This window comes from Lithobates pipiens, unplaced genomic scaffold, assembly GCF_037356315.1.
Source record: "Lithobates pipiens isolate NorthernLeopardFrog02 unplaced genomic scaffold, aLitPip1_a1.2 Scaffold_18, whole genome shotgun sequence".
Taxonomy (NCBI): Eukaryota; Metazoa; Chordata; class Amphibia; order Anura; family Ranidae; genus Lithobates; species Lithobates pipiens.
The window spans coordinates 608,841,652-608,860,812 of record NW_027507758.1 but is presented as its reverse complement, the minus strand read 5'-3'; the positions used below and the strand labels follow the sequence as shown (position 1 = coordinate 608,860,812).

Sequence of the window (19,161 nt, the reverse complement as noted above, 5' to 3'; positions counted from 1 at the left end):
CATGGGATACGCTTGTCCTTCTTTTCAGCAGCTGGACATGTTGAACCGCAACATGCCAATGACTTGGTAGAGTGGATGACCAAGCCCTCTTTATCCTCCTCATCCTCTCTCACCCAGTCTCAGGGTACTAGCAAAGCAGCTGCCAACGCATCGTCTTCCCTCCTCTCAATGCCATCATCAGTGACTCCTTCCCTAGACCCACCATGTCCTCCTGAGGAGTCTCCTGAACTCTTTGAGCACAGCGTTGGGTACATGCTCCAGGAGGATGCCCAGTGTTTTGTAGGCTCTGATGAGGATACTCAGCTAGAGGAAGGCAGTAGCGTGAATGCAGACAGAGGGGATGCTCAAGAAGGACAGCAATCTGGCAGTCATATTCCACAAGCTGCAGCATACTGCCAGGTTTGCTCCAGCGATGAAGGGGGAGGGGATGATGAGGGCATTGACTCCACGTGGGTGCCTGGTAGGAGAGAGGAGGAGGAGGAGGCACATGTCCAACGAGGCAGGATGCCCTCCGGGGGCCAGCTTAGGGGCAGCACACCGACTGAATCACACCGCAGAGCTCTGCCTGAGCAGGGCGCTGCCTCTGCGCGTTATTCTAAAAGTTCTTTGGTGTGGGCCTTTTTTGAGACGAGTGCATCAGATCGCACCGCTGCTATTTGCAACATATGTCTCAAGCGTATCTCGCGTGGCCAAAACATCAGCCGCTTGGGCACCACATGCTTGACCAGACATATGTTGACCTGCCATGCAGCTCGTTGTCAAGCATACCTCAAAGACCCACACCAAAGAAAGCGGACCTCTCCTTGCTCCTCATCAGCTGGGATCTCCAACCCCACTAGACCTTCAGTCCTCTCTGAAACCTGCTCTGAGAGGAATGAAGGTGTAGAATTAGGTGTGTCACAGCCAAGTGCTTCCGGGCACTCTGCTAGCAGTACACCCACGTCCGATTATAGCAGGCAAATGTCCCTGCCCCAGCTGCTGGACCAGCGAAAGAAGTTCACTCCCAGCCATCCACATGCCCAGCGGTTGAATGCTAGCTTGGCTAAATTGCTAGCACTTCAACTGCTGCCTTTTCAGTTGGTAGACTCGGCCCCCTTCCGTGAGTTTGTACAATGTGTGGTTCCTCAGTGGCAGGTCCCCAAACGCCACTTTTTCTCACGGAAGGCGATTCCGGCTCTCTACCGGCATGTGGAAGGCAATGTCCTTGCCTCGCTGGACAGGGCAGTCAGTGGTAATGTGCATATTACCACTGACTCATGGTCCAGCAGGCATGGACAGGGATGTTACCTGTCTTTCACGGCCCATTGGGTCACTCTTCTGGCAGCTGGGAAGGATGCAGGACAAGGTGCAGTAGTGTTGGAGGTTGTTCCGCCACCATGCCTCCAAAATGCTAGTATTGGTTGTGACACACCTCTCTCCTCCACCCCTCCTCTTCTTCTTCCTCCATGGCCTCTTCCAGTGCTCTGTCCTCAGAACCAGCGGTGCTCCATAGGCGTTCCAGGGGCTACGTAAGTACGCAGGCAAAACGATGCCATGCCGTGCTTGCGCTGGTTTGTTTGGGGGACAGGAGCCACACTGGGGCGGATGTTTTGCCAGCTCTGCAGGGGCAGGCCAAGAGGTGGTTGAAGCCACGCCAGCACCAGGAATGGTGGTTTGCGACAATGGCACCAACCTCCTCTCCGCCCTCTGACATGGACAACTGACCCATGTGCCCTGTGTAGCTCACGTCCTTAACCTGGTGGTACAGTGGTTCTTGGGCAGGTACCCGGGCTTACAGGATGTCCTGAGGCAGGCCAGGAAAGTCTGTGTGCATTTCCGCTGATCATTTAATGCCTGTGCTCGGCTGGCTGAGTTCCAAAAGGAGTTGAACCTGCCCAAGAACCACCTTATATGTGACACGCCCACCAGGTGGAACTCAACGTTGGCCATGCTGCAGCGGCTGAACACGCAGCAGAGGGCCATCAATGAGTACCTGTGCGACTATGGCACCAGGACAGGGTCAGGGGCCAGTGGGGCATGATCAGGGATGCATGCACTGTCCTGTCACCATTTGAGGAGGCCACAAGGATGGTGAGCAGTGACAGTGCATGTATCAGTGACACTGTACCTCTTGTCCACCTCTTGGAGCATACGCTGCGTGGAATAATGGGCAGGGCACTTGAGGCAGAACAGAGGCAGGAAGAGGAGGACTTCCTTGCCTCTCAAGGCCCCCTTTATCCAGACAGTGTTCCTGCTGTGCCACCCATCACACAGGAAGAGGATGAGGAGGAGGAAGAGGAGGAGGAGGATGATTGTGTTAGCATGGAGGTGGAGGCTGGCACTCAGCATCAGCAGCAGCAGCAGCAGTCTTGTAGGGATGATTTACAGTCCCAAGAAACCCGTGGACTTGTACGTGGCTGGGAGGAGGTAGCTGCGGATCATGTTGTCCTTAGTGACCCAGAGGACTCCGGACCGAATGCCTCAGCTAACCTACGCTGCATGGCCTACCTGATCCTGCAAAGCCTGCGGAAGGATCCTCGTATTCTTCGGATCAAGGAGAGGGTCCATTACTGGCTGGCCACACTCCTTGATCCACGGTACAAGGGTAAGGTTGCCATCGCAGAGGGAGCAGAGGATGAGACATCTCCGGGAGGCCTTGCAGAAAGGTCTGTGCAACGCGTTCCCAGAGACTGGGAGGTTACAAACTCCTGGTCCTGGACAACGTGTTGCTGAGGCATCGGTCAGAAGGAGCGGTGGAGAAGGTGGCCCCAAGGTATGATCGGTTCCAGCACCCATCGCCAGCGTCTGATTTACATGGTGCAGGAATACCTAGGGGCAAGGTCAGACTTGGACACCTTTCCCACCGAAAATCCTATGGCTTACTGGGTCTTGAGGATGGATCACTGGCCAGAGCTTGCACAGTATGCAATTGAGCTACTGGCCTGTCCTGCATCCAGCGTTCTTTTGGAACACACCTTCAGTGCTGCTGGTGGCTTTGTTACCGATCACAGGGTGCGCCTGTCCACCGAATCAGTTGATCGACTGACCTTCATCAAGATGAATCAGTCTTGGATCACCCACAGCTACCAAGCACCTGAAGCAGATGTAACCGAATAATTTTTTTTGAAATATCACATCCCTTCAAGACTGCCTATGCTGATGCTGAGTGACTGTCCTGTTATGTTGATTGTCTATCCTCTTCCTCCTCCGCTGATATGTTGGAAGAACATTTCTGGTTCTGGGTGATGCCATCAGCCCAATTTTTCTGCCCCCGTTTAACAGGGGCATTTAATTACAATTTTTGATGCAATGATCTGCAGCAGGGCTAATTCCTGCACTAAAACTACAGTATATGGGAGAGGTTGCAGTGTGGTGGCACCAGCACGAGTGCCTAAGGCCCAATTTTTCTGCCCCTGTTTAACAGGGGCGTTTAATTACAATTTTTGATGCAATGCTTTGCATCAGGGCTAATTCCTGCACTAAAACTACAGTATATGGGAGAGGTTGCAGTGTGGTGGCACCAGCACCAGTGCCTAAGGCCCAATTTTTCTGCCCCTGTTTAACAGGAGCCTTTAATTACAATTTTTGATGCAATGCTTTGCAGCAGGGATAATTCCTGCACTAAAACTACAGTATATGGGAGAGGTTGCAGTGTAGTGGCACCAGCACCAGTGCCTAAGGCCCAATTTTTCTGCCCCTGTTTAACAGGAGCCTTTAATTACAATTTTTGAAGCAATGCTTTGGAGCATGGCTAATTCCTGCACTAAAACTACAGTATATGGGAGAGGTTGCAGTGTGGTGGCACCAGCACCAGTGCCTAAGGCCCAATTTTTCTGCCCCTGTTTAACAGGGGCGTTTAATTACAATTTTTGATGCAATGCTTTGCAGCAGGGCTAATTGCTGCACTAAAACTAGAGTACATGGGAGAGGTTGCAGTACCAGTGCTTAAGGCCCAATGTTTAACAGGGACATGTAATTACAATTCTTGATATAATATTTCACAGGAGGGCCCGTTCCTGTGCCCACCCAGAGTAACTGTGAGGACTTATAGTGTTGTGGCACCAGCACCACAACCACCAAAGGTCAATTTTTCTACCACTGTTCAACAATGGCATGTAATTACAATTCTTGATATAATCGTTCACAGCAGGGTGCTCCAGCGCCCACCAAGAGTCACTTTGAGGGCTTACAATGTTGTGGCAAAACCCAACACCTTGTTCCGCCATTTCTGCAGAGCATATAGGGCAGGCCCCTACTTTCAAACATCCAACTTACAAACATCTCCTACTTGCAAACGGAAGGAGACAACAACAAGTGAGATGAAAAAAGATGTACGACAAAACAAATTATACAGGGGTGATACCCCTTCCCTATGTTTTCCAAAAAGCTTAAAAATAGTTTTTTGACTGGAGCTACACTTTAAAAATGTACCAGTTGAAAATTACAAACAGATTCAACTTAACACAACAAACCTACACAGTCCCTGTCTTGTTTGCACCGCCTGTATACTGCTGTTCTGAGTATATAGGGCCTGGGGGCCACACGCATTTCCTTTTTTTAATATGGGTACTGGGTTCCCCTTAATATGCGTACAAGACCCAAAGGGGCTGGTAATGGGCAGGGAGGGCTACCCATGTCATTTTTCTCAATGGTTTTCAACCATATTGCAGGAACCAGATATAACATTAAAACCGCAAGCAGTTTTAAATGATGTTATTTCCGTTAAATGTCATTTTGTGCAGGGACTGTTCTAAACACGGGAAACACGTGGCACTTCACAGGCATACTACAGACACCCCCCAGGCACCATATTTAAAGGAATATTTCACTTTTTTTTTCAATTTAATCGTCATTAAAATCAGTGCTCCCGCCAAAACGGCCATTTTTAAAAACATTTTAGGCATTGACCCATGTGCCCTGGGGCAGGAGCCAGGTCCCCAAACCCTTTTTAGGACAGCATCTTGCATATTAGCCGTTAAAATTAGCACTTTTAATTTCGAACGTTCGAGTCCCATAGACTTCAATGGGGTTCTAAAGTTCGTACGAATTTGGGGTCTGTTCGAAAGTTCTGGTGCGAACCGAACCGGGGGGTGTTCGGCTCATCCCTAATGGTGACATGTAATTCTTTGTGTGCTATTAGTTTAAGCAGACTGTGATTGTCTATTGTTGTAACTTAGATGAAGATCAGATCACATTTTATGACCAATTTGTGCAGAAATCCATATTATTCCAAAAGGGTTCACATACTTGTTTTTGCAACTGTACATTACTACCTGGGTTATGCACCACCTCCAGGTGAATGGACACTGGTAGAATAACCAGAACAGGAAGCCCCCTTCTATATAACCCCTCCCATACAGGAAGTACTCCAGTTTTGTAGCAAGCAATGAACTCCAAAAAAAAAGAGAGTGGAGGGACCTCTGTGTCTCGTGATGTACTCAAAGAAATTGATTTTACGGGTAAGTATGAAGAAAAAAATCAAATTTTCTTTCTCGTACATCACAGGAGAGCAGCTATATACATTACTACCTGGGATGTCCCAGAGCAATAGCCTTGAGGGGAGGGAGATACACTGTATGAAAAACATAAGATTTATAAAGCAGCCTGTAAGACACTATGGCCAAAAGCCGTGTCCTCTGCTGCCCTAATGTCCCCCTGATAAAATCTTGTGAACATATGTACCGAAGATCAAGTAGCAGCCTTGCAAATCTGCGCCACTGACGCTTGATGGCGAAAAGCCCAGGAGGTTCCAACACCCCTGGTAGAATGAGCTCTAACTCCAAAGGGAGGAGCCTTACCCTTCAGGCCATAGGCCTGAGTAATTAACTGGCGAATCTAAAGTGAAATGGACACCTTAGAAGCCACTTGACCTTTCTTGGGGCCTTCCGGCAAAACAAAAAAAATTAACTTCTGATGCTTGCATACCTTTCCAAATAGGTTCTGACTGCGCGCACCACAGAAAGGTGTAACTGCTCCTCTTCTGACAAGCCAGGCTGAGAGAAAAAAGAAGGTAGAACAATGCCTTGATGTAAAGCGGTTCTTCACCCTAAAGGGGAAGTTCCGCTAATCTGACCCCTTCCCCCTCCGGTGCCACAATCGGCACCTTTCAGGGGGGTGCAGTTACCTGGATAATCCAGGTATCTGCACCCACTTCCGACCAGACCGCCGCAGAACCCCGCAGACGCCCCCCCCCCCCCCCCCCGTTGTGTTCTGGGAAACACACAGTTCCCAGAGACACAGCGGGGGACCATAAGAGACGCGCAGCGCGACTCGCGCATGCGCAGTAGGGAACTGGGCAGTGAAGCTGTAATGCTTCACTTCCCGATTCCCTGACAGAGAATGGCGGCGGGGGCAGCAGCAAGACGAGCGATCGCTCGTCATCTGCCGCCGACATCGCTGGACCCTGGGACAGGTAAGTGTGATTTTATTAAAAGTCAGCAGCTGAATTATTAGTAGCTGCTGGCTTTTAATATTTTTATTTTAGGTGCAGAACCGCTTTAAATGAAAATCAGAAACTACCTTAGGCAAAAAGGACGAAAGAGGATGTAGCACCACCTTATCATGATGCAAAATTAAATACGGCTCCTTACAGGAAAGGACCACCAATTTGGAGACTCTTCTAGCTGAAGTAATCCCATTGTGGCAGGGTCTGTCACCATGTACCTTCAAGGACTGGGTACTCGTTTAATATGAGAGTCCACTCCCTTGGACATGTAGAGCACCCTACAGGAAATTGTTAGTTCTGAAGTGCCCACGATTTCCACAACGCAGGGTCTAGCACCCGAAGTTTGCATTACAAGAAAAACTTTGATGTTGATCCTTTAGTCTTCTTTATGAGGCTCGGGTACCATTTATCTTAGCGTAGTTGTTTTTTTAAATGGATCGGATCTGGAAATGCTGTCCCTTGATTCTCAAGAACCTGTGCAGGATTACAGCATGGAAGCTCACAGGTAGCTTAAAAGTGACCATCCACCTTTTCAGACACTGGCGGAAAAAGTGGAATACTTCCTCTTTGGGAGGGGTTATATAGAGGGGGGCTTCCTGTTTTGGTTATTCTACCAGTGTCCATTCACCTGAAGGTGCTGTATAACATAGGTAGTAATGTATATGACTGCTCTGTGTCCTGTGATGTACAACAAAGTAAAACCCCATTAGGGTAAATTCCCACCAAGCTGGTCCATTGCATTGCATTAAGGCTGGCCATTCATTTAATGCACCACAAGGGACCAGAAAATGGATGTACTGCAGTTTTAGCAAGGTGTGTATGGCACTTTAATCGCTTCAATACCAGGCACTTTCACCCCCTTGCTTCCCAGGCCAATGTTCAGCTTTCAGTGCTGTCGTACTTTGAATGACAATTGCATGGTCATGCAACACTGTACACATATGATATTTTTATGATTTTTTTTAGGACAGATGGAGCTTTCTTTTGGTGGTATTTAATCACCACTGGGTTTTTACTTTTTGCTAAACACACAAAAAAAACTTTAAATAAAACATTGTTTTTAGTTTCTGTTAAAAATGTTTGCAAATAAGTAATATTTCTTCTTCACTATGTGCACTGATGATGCTGAACCGATAGGCAACGATAGGCACTGATGAGGCTGCACTAGTGGGTACTGATAAGGCTGCACTGGTGTCTACTGATGAGGCGGCACTTGATGGGCGGTGATGAGGCTGCACTGGAAGGCGGCACTGATGGGCCCTGATGAGGCTGCACTGATGGGCACTGATGAGGCTGCACTGATGCCCACTGATGAGGTTGCACTTGATGGGCACTGATGAAGCTGCACTGCTGTGCACTGATAGGCAGCACTGCTGGGCACTGATTGACACTGATGGGGTTGCACTAATAAGCCCTCACCTATAACTTGCCTTTGCTTCTAAAGCCAGTTATAGGTGAGGGCAGTGGCCATTTGTTTGTATTGTTGGAATATTGGTGAGGGGGTGCACTGGACACTTTTGGCAACATATCCACCTTCTGGAGCTCTGGAGTTGATAAAGCAGTTCCTTAGTTCCTCAGTCATCCCAAGGGTTTCCCATCTGTACCAATAATCAGTGGCGTCGGCGGGGGTGTGCGTGCTGACGGTGGCTGGAGCCCCGAAAGTCACGGGTCTCAGGCATGCGCGGTTCTATTATTAGCCCCAAGCCCGAGAGCCGCCGCCGAGCGGGGACTGATCTGACCCGAGCGCGGCCAAGTGACCGCGGGACATGTGACGTCCATCATAGGCGCTGCAGGCTCCAGAAGGCAGGAATTACAATGAGAAGATGAGAAGATCCCCACTCAGCGCTCTGCTCTCCTCTTCTCTCCTCTCGTGTGTCATGGCTCTGGCTGCCTGCTGTCTACGCTACGGGAGGAGGTCACATCACCTGAAGTCAGGTAGTTGAGTGTATCATGTCAGTGTGGGTCAGTGTATGTCAGGTAGGTCTGCGTATGTCAGGTAGGTCAGTGTGGGTCAGGTAGGTCAGTGTATGTCAGGTAGGTGAATGTAATGGTCAGTGTATGTCAGTTAGGTGACTGTAATGGTAAGCGTATGTCAGGTAGGGGGTTGTATGTCAGGAAGGTGAGTGTAATGGTCAGTGTATGTCAAGTAGGTCAGTGTGGGTCAGGTAGGTCAGTGTATGTCAGGAAGGTGAGTGTAATGGTCAGTGTATGTCAGGTAGGTGAGTGTAATGGTCAGTGTATGTCAGGTAGGTCAGTGTATGTCAGGAAGGTGAGTGTAATGGTCAGTTTATGTCAGCTAGGTGAGTGTAATGGTCAGTGTATGTCAGGTAGGTCAGTGTATGTCAGGTAGGTCAGTGTATGTCAGGAAAGTGAGTGTAATGGTCAGTGTAGGTCAGTGTGGATCAGTGTATGTCAGGTAGGTGAGTATAATGGTTAGTGTATGTCAGGTCGGTCAGTGCACTTCAGGTAGGTAACACACATCGCCCCCCCCCCCCCCCCCGGTGCTGGGCTTGGACTTCCGGCTGAAGCCCCTGTTTTTTTTGCCACCTAGCAACGTCCCTACCAATAGGTATACCTTCTGCTCTACATCCCCTGTGCACCCCACCTGTACCCTGCATTCCCTTTCCCTAGACTGCTGCCCTGTGCACCCCACCTGTACCCTGCATTCCCTAGACTGCTGCTCTGTGCACCACCTTGTTTCTCATAAACATTGTTACCCCTGTGCACCTGTAAGACCAGCATCCCAATGCTTTAAGACACCCCTGTACTCTTGAGTCCCAGGAACTCAATAACCCAGTGTTGTAAGTATCTTTTACCAGTATTTCTGCCTATCTGTAAGCCCTGCACCCCAGTGCTGCACAAAACCCTTGCCATTCCTGTGAGTCCTGTATTCTGTGCTTTTCCAGATTTTGTCTCTATTCCTTCCTTGTACCCGGTCAGATGTCGCCTGCACAGATCACACTATCCAGCACGCAGGATGCATGGAGGGTTCACAATTCCACCCATTCAGAACAGCCCCCTCCATGGCAGGCAGATCATCAGCAAATCTGTAGGTCTTTGGCAATAGCATCAGTAAATTCTTGGATGAATTGATCAGCAGATCTCTCCCCTCCCTCCTGTTCTGCACACAGTGATATCTCCTCCTCTGTCTCCCTCCCTCTGACACACATCTATATGGTTTTGTTTCTCTCTTCTGCAGTCAGCGATGGCGTCTTCTGATGCGAGGAACGAGCTGGACTGTTCCATCTGTCTGAACATTGATACTAATCCTGTGACACTGAGATGTGGGCACAGCTTCTGCCAGGAATGTATAGAAGATGTTCTGGATACACAGGAGGGGTCTGGAGTTTATTTCTGTCCTGAATGCAGAGAAGAGTTCCAGGAACGGCCTGAACTTAGCAGGGACATAACACTGTGCAACATAATGGAGCGTGTCCAATCTACCGAGCCAGAGAAGGAGGAGGAGGAGAGCCAGATCTTCTGTACGCAATGTATTCACTCTCCTGTACCTGCTGTTAAATATTGTCTAATGTGTGAAGCTTCTATGTGTGATGACCATCTGAGAGTCCACAGCAAGTCATCCCAACATGTCCTATCTGACCTCACCACTCCCCAGAAGAACAGGAAATGCTCCGTCCATGAGAAGATCCTGGAGTATTACTGCACCGAGGACTCGGCCTGTCTCTGTGGGTCCTGCAGGCTGCATGGAGACCATCAGGAACACCAGGTGGAGGCACTGGAGGAGGCCTCTGAGAAGAAGAAGGAGAACCTGACCAATGCTCTGCAGAAGTTGGTGAAAAGGAGAGAAGAGATGGAGGAAAGCATCAAGAGTCTGCAGAAGTACAAGAGAAAAGTGCAAGATGCTGCAGACGGTGTAACCAAGAGCATCATGAACCTATTCAGAGACATCAGGAGACAACTGGACATCCTGGAGAGGAGAGTACTTAAAGAGATAACTATGAAGGCAGAGAGAGTCTCATTCCCAGCCTCGGATTTAATCCAGGATCTGGAGATAAAGAAGGACGAGCTGTCCAGGAAGACACATCACATTGAGGAGATATGTAACATGACAGATTCACTGAGTGTTTTACAGGAATCAGACACGGGTGACTTGTGTGATACTGAGGATGGAGATGAGGAGGACAAAGAGAGACGAGATAAACTCCTTCATGGTGGGGAGGAACTGATTGCGGCTGAGATCTTGCCCCCACTACATACAGGATTATTTGATATAATAACAAGGGTAAATAAAGGGATACATATACCAGAACCTGAAGAAATAACACTGGATGAAGACACGGCTCATGAGTATCTATATATTTAAAATGACAAGAAGGCCGCACGCAAGGTAGCAGAAAGCCTAAATCGCCCTCAATCACCAAAGAGACCCATGGGAGTGATACCTCAAGTGATAAGCAGTCAGATTTTCTAAACTGGGAGACATTAGTGGGATGTGGATGTTGGGGTATCATCACACTGGAAAGTTGGGATTTGTTACCCCAGTATACTTAAGATGGGAACTATACAGAAATTGGACATAATCCCATGTCCTGGTGTCTAGAGAGCAAGTCTAATCAGTTATCAAAAAAACATGACAAAAAATCCATGACTTTACCTGATAATTTAACAACCAGTCAGAATAAATCTGTATTATGTGGCCGGGCAGTTCTCTCTTTATGAGTTGGTTATCCCGATCCGACACCTCCACACCTTCACCGCCTTCTTCACCGAGCCCCTCCATGTCGTGTTTTATGTAAAGGAAGGTTGTATAAAGATATGTCGAGGGAAACAGGAAGTGTGACAAATTGACCCCAAGACTGGTGACCTCACCGGTGTCCCGACTGGTTGACCTAAGGTCCTACAGTATATAATTCCTACTGGCAGATGTTGAGGTCACTAACAAGTCAGATTTTGGACTACAGCTCCCAACATGCCTCCTAACATGTCTGTACAAGTCTTATCAATCAGTGCAACATGGTTTGATTAAGAGAATATTACATTTTTAATTAAACACATAGATGAGGTAACTGATATATAATCCATCTTGTAATGCGATGTTATCAATCTTTAAGCTCAGAATTCTTGTACCTAAAATCCCAAAGTCCCATACTATTTTGTTTGAACTTGCTCACTGCTTTTCCCAGAAGCTTGCACAGAGCTGGAGGTTCAATGACAGAAAACCCCGCCGCCTGGTATGGACTTAAAGGGGAACCCCCAACGCCGAAAAAAATCGGAGTGGGGGTCCCCCCAAGTCCACAACAGACCCTTGTCCGAGCACGCTACCCGGCCGGCCAGGAAAGGGGGGCGAGCGAGCGCCCCCCCCCCCTCCTGAGCCGTACCAGGCCGCATGCCCTCAACATGGGGGGTGCCTTGGGGAAGGGGGGGGGCCGCGCGGCCCCCCCACCCCAAAGCACCTTGTCCCCATATTGATGAGGACAAGGGCCTCTTCCCGACAACCCTGGCCGTTGGTTGTCCGGGTCTGCGGGCGGGGGGCTTATCGGAATCCGGGAGCCCCCTTTAATAAGGGGGCCCCCGGATACCGGCCCCCCACCCTATGTGAATGAGTATGGGGTACAATGTACCCCTACCCATTCACCTGTAAAATAAAAGTACAAAAAAAACACAACACACGAGATAAAATACTTTATTGCACAGCTCCGGGGGTCTTCCGTCTTCGGGGGTCTTCTCGCCGGACTCCTCCGCTATCTTCTTGTAGCTCTTTTGCTAGCAGAGGAGTCCGGCTTTCTTCCTCGCCGCCGGCCTCTTCTCCCGACTTCGGGGGTCTTGTCCTCCTCTTCGGTTCTTCTGCCGGGCCACCGCGCCTTCTTATAGCTCTTTTACAGGCGGTGGCACGGTCTTCTGTCGCCGCTGCCGCCTTCTATTCTTCGTCTTCTTCTTCTCCAGGAGATGTTGACTCGACGATCTCTCCGGCCGCAATGCCAGGGACGCCCTGCGCTGCCACTTATATAGGGACAAGGGGCGGTGTCACATGGCTTTATGTCACATGGGTTGGTCACATGGGTTGATGTCACATGGGGACTGTGACATCGTAAGGGGGCGGGGTCACCATGTGACACTGCCCCTTGTCCCTATATAAATGGCCGCGCAGCGCGTCCCTGGCATTGTGGCCGGAAAGAGCGTCGAGTCAACATCTCCAGGAGAAGAAGGAGAAGAAGAAGAAGAACAACAACAACAGAAGGCGGCAGCGGCGACAGAAGACCGGGCCACCGCCTGTAAAAGAGCTATAAGAAGGCGCGGTGGCCCGGCAGAAGAACCGAAGAGGGGGACAAGACCACCCAAAGTCGGGAGAAGAGGCCGGCGGCGAGGAAGAGAGTCCGGCAAGGAAGAGAGTCCGGCGAGAAGACCCCAAAGACGGAAGACCCCCGGAGCTGTGCAATAAAGTATTTTATCTCGTGTGTTGTGTTTTTTTTTGTACTTTTATTTTACAGGTGAATGGGTAGGGGTACATTGTACCCCATACTCATTCACATAGAGTGGGGGGCCGGTATCCGGGGGCCCCCTTATTAAAGGGGGCTCCCGGATTCCGATAAGCCCCCCGCCCGCAGACCCCGACAACCAACAGCCAGGGTTGTCAGGAAGAGGCCCTTGTCCTCATCAACATGGGGACAAGGTGTTTGGGGTGGGGGGGCCGCGCACCCCCCCTTCCCCAAGGCACCCCCCATGTTGAGGGCACGCGGCCTGGTACGGCTCAGGAGGGGGGGGGGGCGCTCGCTCGTCCCCATTTCCTGGCCGGCAGGGTAGCGTGCTCGGACAAGGGTCTGTTGTGGACTTAGGGGGGACCCCCACGCCGATTTTTTTCGGCGTTGGGGGTTCCCCTTTAAGTCCATACCAGGCGGCGGGGCCAGCGACGTCTCCTTCGCGGGCCCCGCCTACCTGGAGACCCGCTCGAAATGAGCGGACTTTTCTCCGGGCGGGAAAAGTCTTCTCATTTCAAAAGTACGGTGGACTGGCATACACACAGCCGGATTGTCCGCCGAAATGCGAGTACGGCGGGCAGATTGTTGTGCAAACCGAAATTCTTAGTACTCCGGACTGCACGCTAAAAATGTCCGCTGAAGCCCACACATGAGCGGATTGTCCGTTGAAATGTGTTTCAACGGACTAAGTACGTCATACAGTTCGCTCGTGTGTACGCGGCATTAGTGCTCCCTCTCTGGTAGGATACCTAAAAATGAATCCTTTGTAATAAAAGAGGCTGAGTACAGTGGGACAATTATCGGGCAGAACCTGTTTAGTTCTCAATTACCTTCACTGACAGTACACTAGTCACTTATCTGTATCTAGAGAACAGAATCAAATGTGAATCTCAAATAACATTTGATAAAAGGCTTTCAATGTATACAGTTGACCTAGAAGAGCTTGTTCCCTATTCTATTGCATGCCATTTATTATAATGTACTGTATGTCATTATCAAAGTAAATCTGTTGTTTTCCCCTTTCAGGACAAAGTAACAGTTATCTTGCAAGGTTGTATATCCACTTAAGGACCAGGCCAATTTTTGACATGTGTTGTTTACAAGTTAAAATATTTTTTTTTTTTTTGCTCGAAAATTACTTGGTGGTGTAGCACATCCACACACATGCATTATGTGCAGGATAATAGCATACTGTGCTAGTATGCATTGCATTCTAGCACATTATGAAATACCTTATAAGAAGGCCCTCCAGCCAGGGGCATAACTATAGGGGTCGCAACTGCTCCCCTGTCACATTTGTCTACACCTGAATAGGAGGGGTGGTGGGGCGGCATATAGATGAACCGATCCCCTCAGTTTTCCTCCTGACTCCTGCAGCCGCTGAAAGCCCTGCAGGAGCCAGAAGAAAAATGGAGGAGATTGGTTCTCCTATATGCTGCCCGGCCACCCCTCTTATCCAGCCTGGTGCTAGGTGTAGCCACGATGTTGACAAGAGACAAGCATTCATCTGTAGCTAGGACTGCCAGCTCCAACTCCTAGCTTCACCCTCCCTACTCCGGGTCTCGCTTCTTGCCTCCAGGCTTCTCCTACCATCAGGCAAGGTAAGAGCCTCCAGCACTGCGCTGTCATGGCTCCCCGACGCTTCCATCTTCACCCAGTCTTCCTTCTGGGTTCTCAGACTTCAGCTGTTTGACTGGCCAGGTCGCAACGTCATCAGCAGGAGTCACGGCACGGCTCTCTCAATGGATGTTACGCCAACCTTTGAGAGCACAGTGCGCAGGAGCCAGTGATGTCACCAGCTGTTACTATAGTTAATATCACCTAAATAGTGCCTACAAGTAAGCCATGGGGGATTTATTACCACTTTGACTGGAATAAAGGAAATTTAGGTCACTCACTTGCTTGTGTATTGTTTGATAAGCGCTGGACGCTTTTCTTATCGCTTGTAACATACGTTACATATGTGAGTGCATATTAACCTATTTTAATTCAATAAACGTATCTTTAATTGGATGTCTGCGCAATGAGAATCCTTTTCTTATGACCCATTTATGTGGCTGCTGTGAGATTCCATCAAAGCATATTCTTTGGTCAAGTTTACTGCTGAGTTTGGGGTTTTAGCACCAGATGGGTCATTGGAGGAGATATTCCATGCTATGATCGTGCAGATTACCTGGAGGATATGAGGATCTGATTGAAGTTGTTCATTGTGCATATTGAATGCACTGGCGGTAAGAGTCAATATATTTGGGTGTTGTTGACGGCTCTTCTCCTTTTTCCTCAGTTTCAAGTGCAATATTAATGGACTGAATTTAATTGGCACATTTAATTAATATGTTTTAGTGATTTTTCTGTTTATACAATTTTTAAAGAGCTACACTTCCTTTTTTCTATTTTTGTGATTGTTTCCAGCAATATTGTGTCAGCAGCTGTATTCATTATATTGAGTTATTTTCTATGAGCGCAACAAATCTGTTTCTTTCCTGTTGCTGTCTTGTCTGATTTATTCTGATCCTGAAAACTCGGCTTTCTTCTGACCATACTCTAGGATTACCCCTGTATCTTTGTCTGCCTCCGCTCCTTGCACCGATCCCAGCTTGGACTTCTGACCACGGCTCTGTCTCCTGATCTTGTACCCCGCTGCCAGTCTGTTGCCAACCTCTGCCTGTCCCAGACTACAAGTCTGCCTTCTGATTGTGTACCACGCTGCCAGCCTGCCACCAAACTTCTGCCTGTTCCCGACTCTGTAAATGATCCTGTTGGACCTCTCCTGAATGAGTCCGGTGATCAGTGTCTCATCCCCTCAATGAAGGCTCCGGTGTTCCTGATCTCCAGTCACCTGTCTGCAGGCACCTGCACCCTTCTGCTGTCCTAGAAGTTCCTGTCTCAACCTCCAGGGGTGCTAGAACCGGGACCATGTAAGAGACCACCATTGTAATTTCAGGCTCTGCTGTAAGGTACAATACAGCCACATGAAGTCCACAAAGGGGGCCTCAGCTATGGCAGCTCTGTGCCAACAGATTGCAAACCTTACTCAGGCAGTCCAGGACCTGCAAGATGGCTACCAGCGGCTCAAACATAGAGTGGAGTCTCCCTCTCCAAGCACCTCAATGCACCTGACTTCTACAGCACCCGCACCACCTGCTTCAGCATCTACACCCACATTAGTGGTGCCACCCCCAGAGCCACGGTTCCCCGGTCCTGTGAGATTTACAGGAGACCGCGGCAAGTTCCGTGCCTTCGGGAATGCCTGCCAGTTGTATTATTTTCTGCAACCCCCGTACCTTCTCCCTGGAAAGCACCAAGGTGGAGTTCATCATTTCACTCCTTCAGGGAGAACCCCAAACCTGGGCTCACCACCTGTTGGAACAAGCCACCCCTTTGCTGAAAATTATGGATTCCTTTTAGAATGAAATGGCCAAACTTTATGATGACCCCTAGCGTACCACAACAGCCGAGGCCAGTCTTCACGCCCTCCAGCAGGGTCGTAGGCCTGTGGAGGACTATGTGACAGACTTTAAAAGGTCGAGTTACGATACACAATGCAATGACACCACTCTACGCTATCAGTTCTACCTAGGACTCTCAGAGGAACTTAAGGACAAACTGCCTCATGTTGAGATCCCCAATTCCCTGGAAGATTTGATCCAACTGTCTATTCAGATGGATTGCCGGCTAAGGGAGCAAAGATCTGAGAGGACCAGCCAGTACCAGCTCATATGGATGCTACCCAGGGTACCTAGCAACCTACCTACTCCTGTTTCCCCACTACCTACTGCCATTACTGAAGCTCTGGAGCCAATGCAGATAGGCCTGCTTCATTCACCATTGACCCTGGAGGAAAAGCAGCGCTGCTGCCTGAATAATCTCTGTCTCTATTGCAGAGGAGCTGGTCACTATGCAAACATGTGCCCAACAAAACTCGTAAGTTTGAGAAGGGTAAAAAGGGAAGAGCCACCTGAATGCAGTATTGAAATGTATGTTTTAATGACACAACGTATGATTACACTTACAAGACAACAAAGATAAAAAGGCTCATCTGTTATTCAGTGGTCCATGGATATTTCCTCAATTCCCAATCCGTGTGACGCTGCAGAGATGTGGGGCTGCAGATGGATGATTACCGGCAGAGAGTACTTCCTGTGGCCATCAGGAAGATGCTGGGGCTGGCATGGAACACTTCCGGGGGGGGGGGGGGGCTTCCAACAAGGAGACAAGCTGGTGCTGCATGGTTGGATATGCTACGCACTCGGACCAGCTGCTCCTTCAATAGGCCTGGAAAGGAAGTGTCAGCAGTGTGGTATTTATATGCCTGCGCTGTGGGACAACAGGTCCCAGCGTAGGTTAAAACAGCACACTGCTGCATATTACTTGGAGGAACATATATATATAAAGACTCGTAAGTTTTTGACTCTCCTCCTCATGATCCTTGTGCATTGACTCTATCAAGGTCTGCTCACATTGCTGTTCCTGTCTCCCTACAGCTTCCAGAAGGGGCACTCCAGGTCCAGGCCATAATTGATTCAGGTGCCTGTAGTTGTTTCATCATTCATGCAACACAATATTCCTCTGCGACCAAAACAACAGAGACTTTCCATACGATTAGTTGATGGGTCAAACATCAAATCTGGGCCCATCACCCACGAGACTCAACCTCTGCCTGCTGACATTTTACCGAACCACCAAGAACTGTTATGCCCGGACGTTATCTCCTCACCACTTTTCCAAATCATTTTGGGGATGCCATGGTTGCAAGCTCATAACCCCAGATTGATTGGACTACCGGGAAGTTGGTCTTCCAGTCTTCCTACTGTCTCCACAATTGCCTCAATGCCCCCCACCATGGGGCTCCAGTTATTGGCTGTCCAATTCCCAAGATCTTGTCCCATCTGTATACCAAGATTTCCTAAATGTTTTTGACAAACAGAAGGCGGATACTCTTCCCCCTACCGGGCTTGTGAGTGCCCGATTGAACTTTTGCCCCTTTCAGAGCCTGAACTCCTGGTCCTGAAGGATTATGTCAATGGGAACTTCAGGAAGGGGTTCAATCCGACACTCTTCCTCCCCAGCCACTCACTCCGTCCATGTGTGGATTACAGGGAATTGAATTGGATTACCGTCAAGAATTGTTACCCCCTTCCTCTAATTCTGGAGCTGTTCCAAAGACTCCGTTCTGCAAAAATATTTACTAAGCTGTATTTATGAAGTGCCTACAACCTGATCAGAATCAGAAAAGGGGACAATTTGAAAACGGCCTTCCGGACTCGATTTGGTGACTTCCAGTACCTCTTTATGTGCTTCGGACTATGCAACGCACCAGCAACTTTTCAGCATTTCATCCATAACATTTTCAGAGATTTCCTAGACCTGTTCATGATCATTTACCTGGACGACATTCTGATCTTCTCGGTTTCTCTAGAATTACATTGTGGCCATGTGAAACAGGTCCTCCTCAGATTAAGACAAAACAGGCTCTATGCTAAGGCTGAGAAATGTGAATTTGAACAGCAGACCATTCACTTTCTGGGACTGGTAATCTCAACTGGAGGTATGGCAATGGATCCTCAAAAGGTCTCAGCTATAATGTCTTGACCACCTCCAATCGATTAGAAAAGAAAGGGGTACAACGTTTCATCGGGTTCTCTAACTTTTACAGGAAATTTATTAAAATCTACTCTGGTATCATCACACGCATCACTCAACTCACCAAGAAACAGAACCATTTTCAATGGACTGAGGCAGCTCAAGTTGCATTTGACAAATTAAAGGGAGTATTTACCTCTGCTCCAGTACTGAAGCATCCCAATCCTGCCCTACCCTACATCCTGGAAGTGGATGCCTCAGAAAGCGCTGTGAGGGCCATCTTGTCCCAGCGCCAAGGACCTACGTTTTTAATACACCCTGTGGCTTTTTCTCAAAGAAATTAGGGCTGTCAGAAAAGAACTATGATGTGGGGGGGCTTTTGGCGATCAAATCAGCCTTGGAGGAATGGCGGTATCTCTTGGAGGGAGCAACACACCCAATACTGATCTTCATGGATCACAAACAGATCCAGGCAAGCACAATGGGCTCTTTTTTTTCATGCTTCAGTTTCCATATTACCTACCGTCCCGGGTCCAAAAATGTAAAACCCGAGACACTATACCGCATCTTCACAGAAGTCGAAGTTCCACTGCAACCCCATACCATCCTACAGGCTGGAAAATTTCTATTAACACAATCCGATTTAATATCACAGATCCGTAAAGCATCCAGGGGAGCTTCTCTGCCCCCGGACATGAACCTTCAGGAAAACAATGG

General features: G+C 48.9%; 1 pseudogene; it reads left to right on the top strand.

The window, feature by feature from the left end:
- Positions 1-9,344: 9,344 nt before the first annotated feature.
- On the top strand, positions 9,345-11,225 carry LOC143990344 (E3 ubiquitin/ISG15 ligase TRIM25-like; annotated as a pseudogene).
- The last annotated feature ends 7,936 nt before the right edge of the window (positions 11,226-19,161 follow it).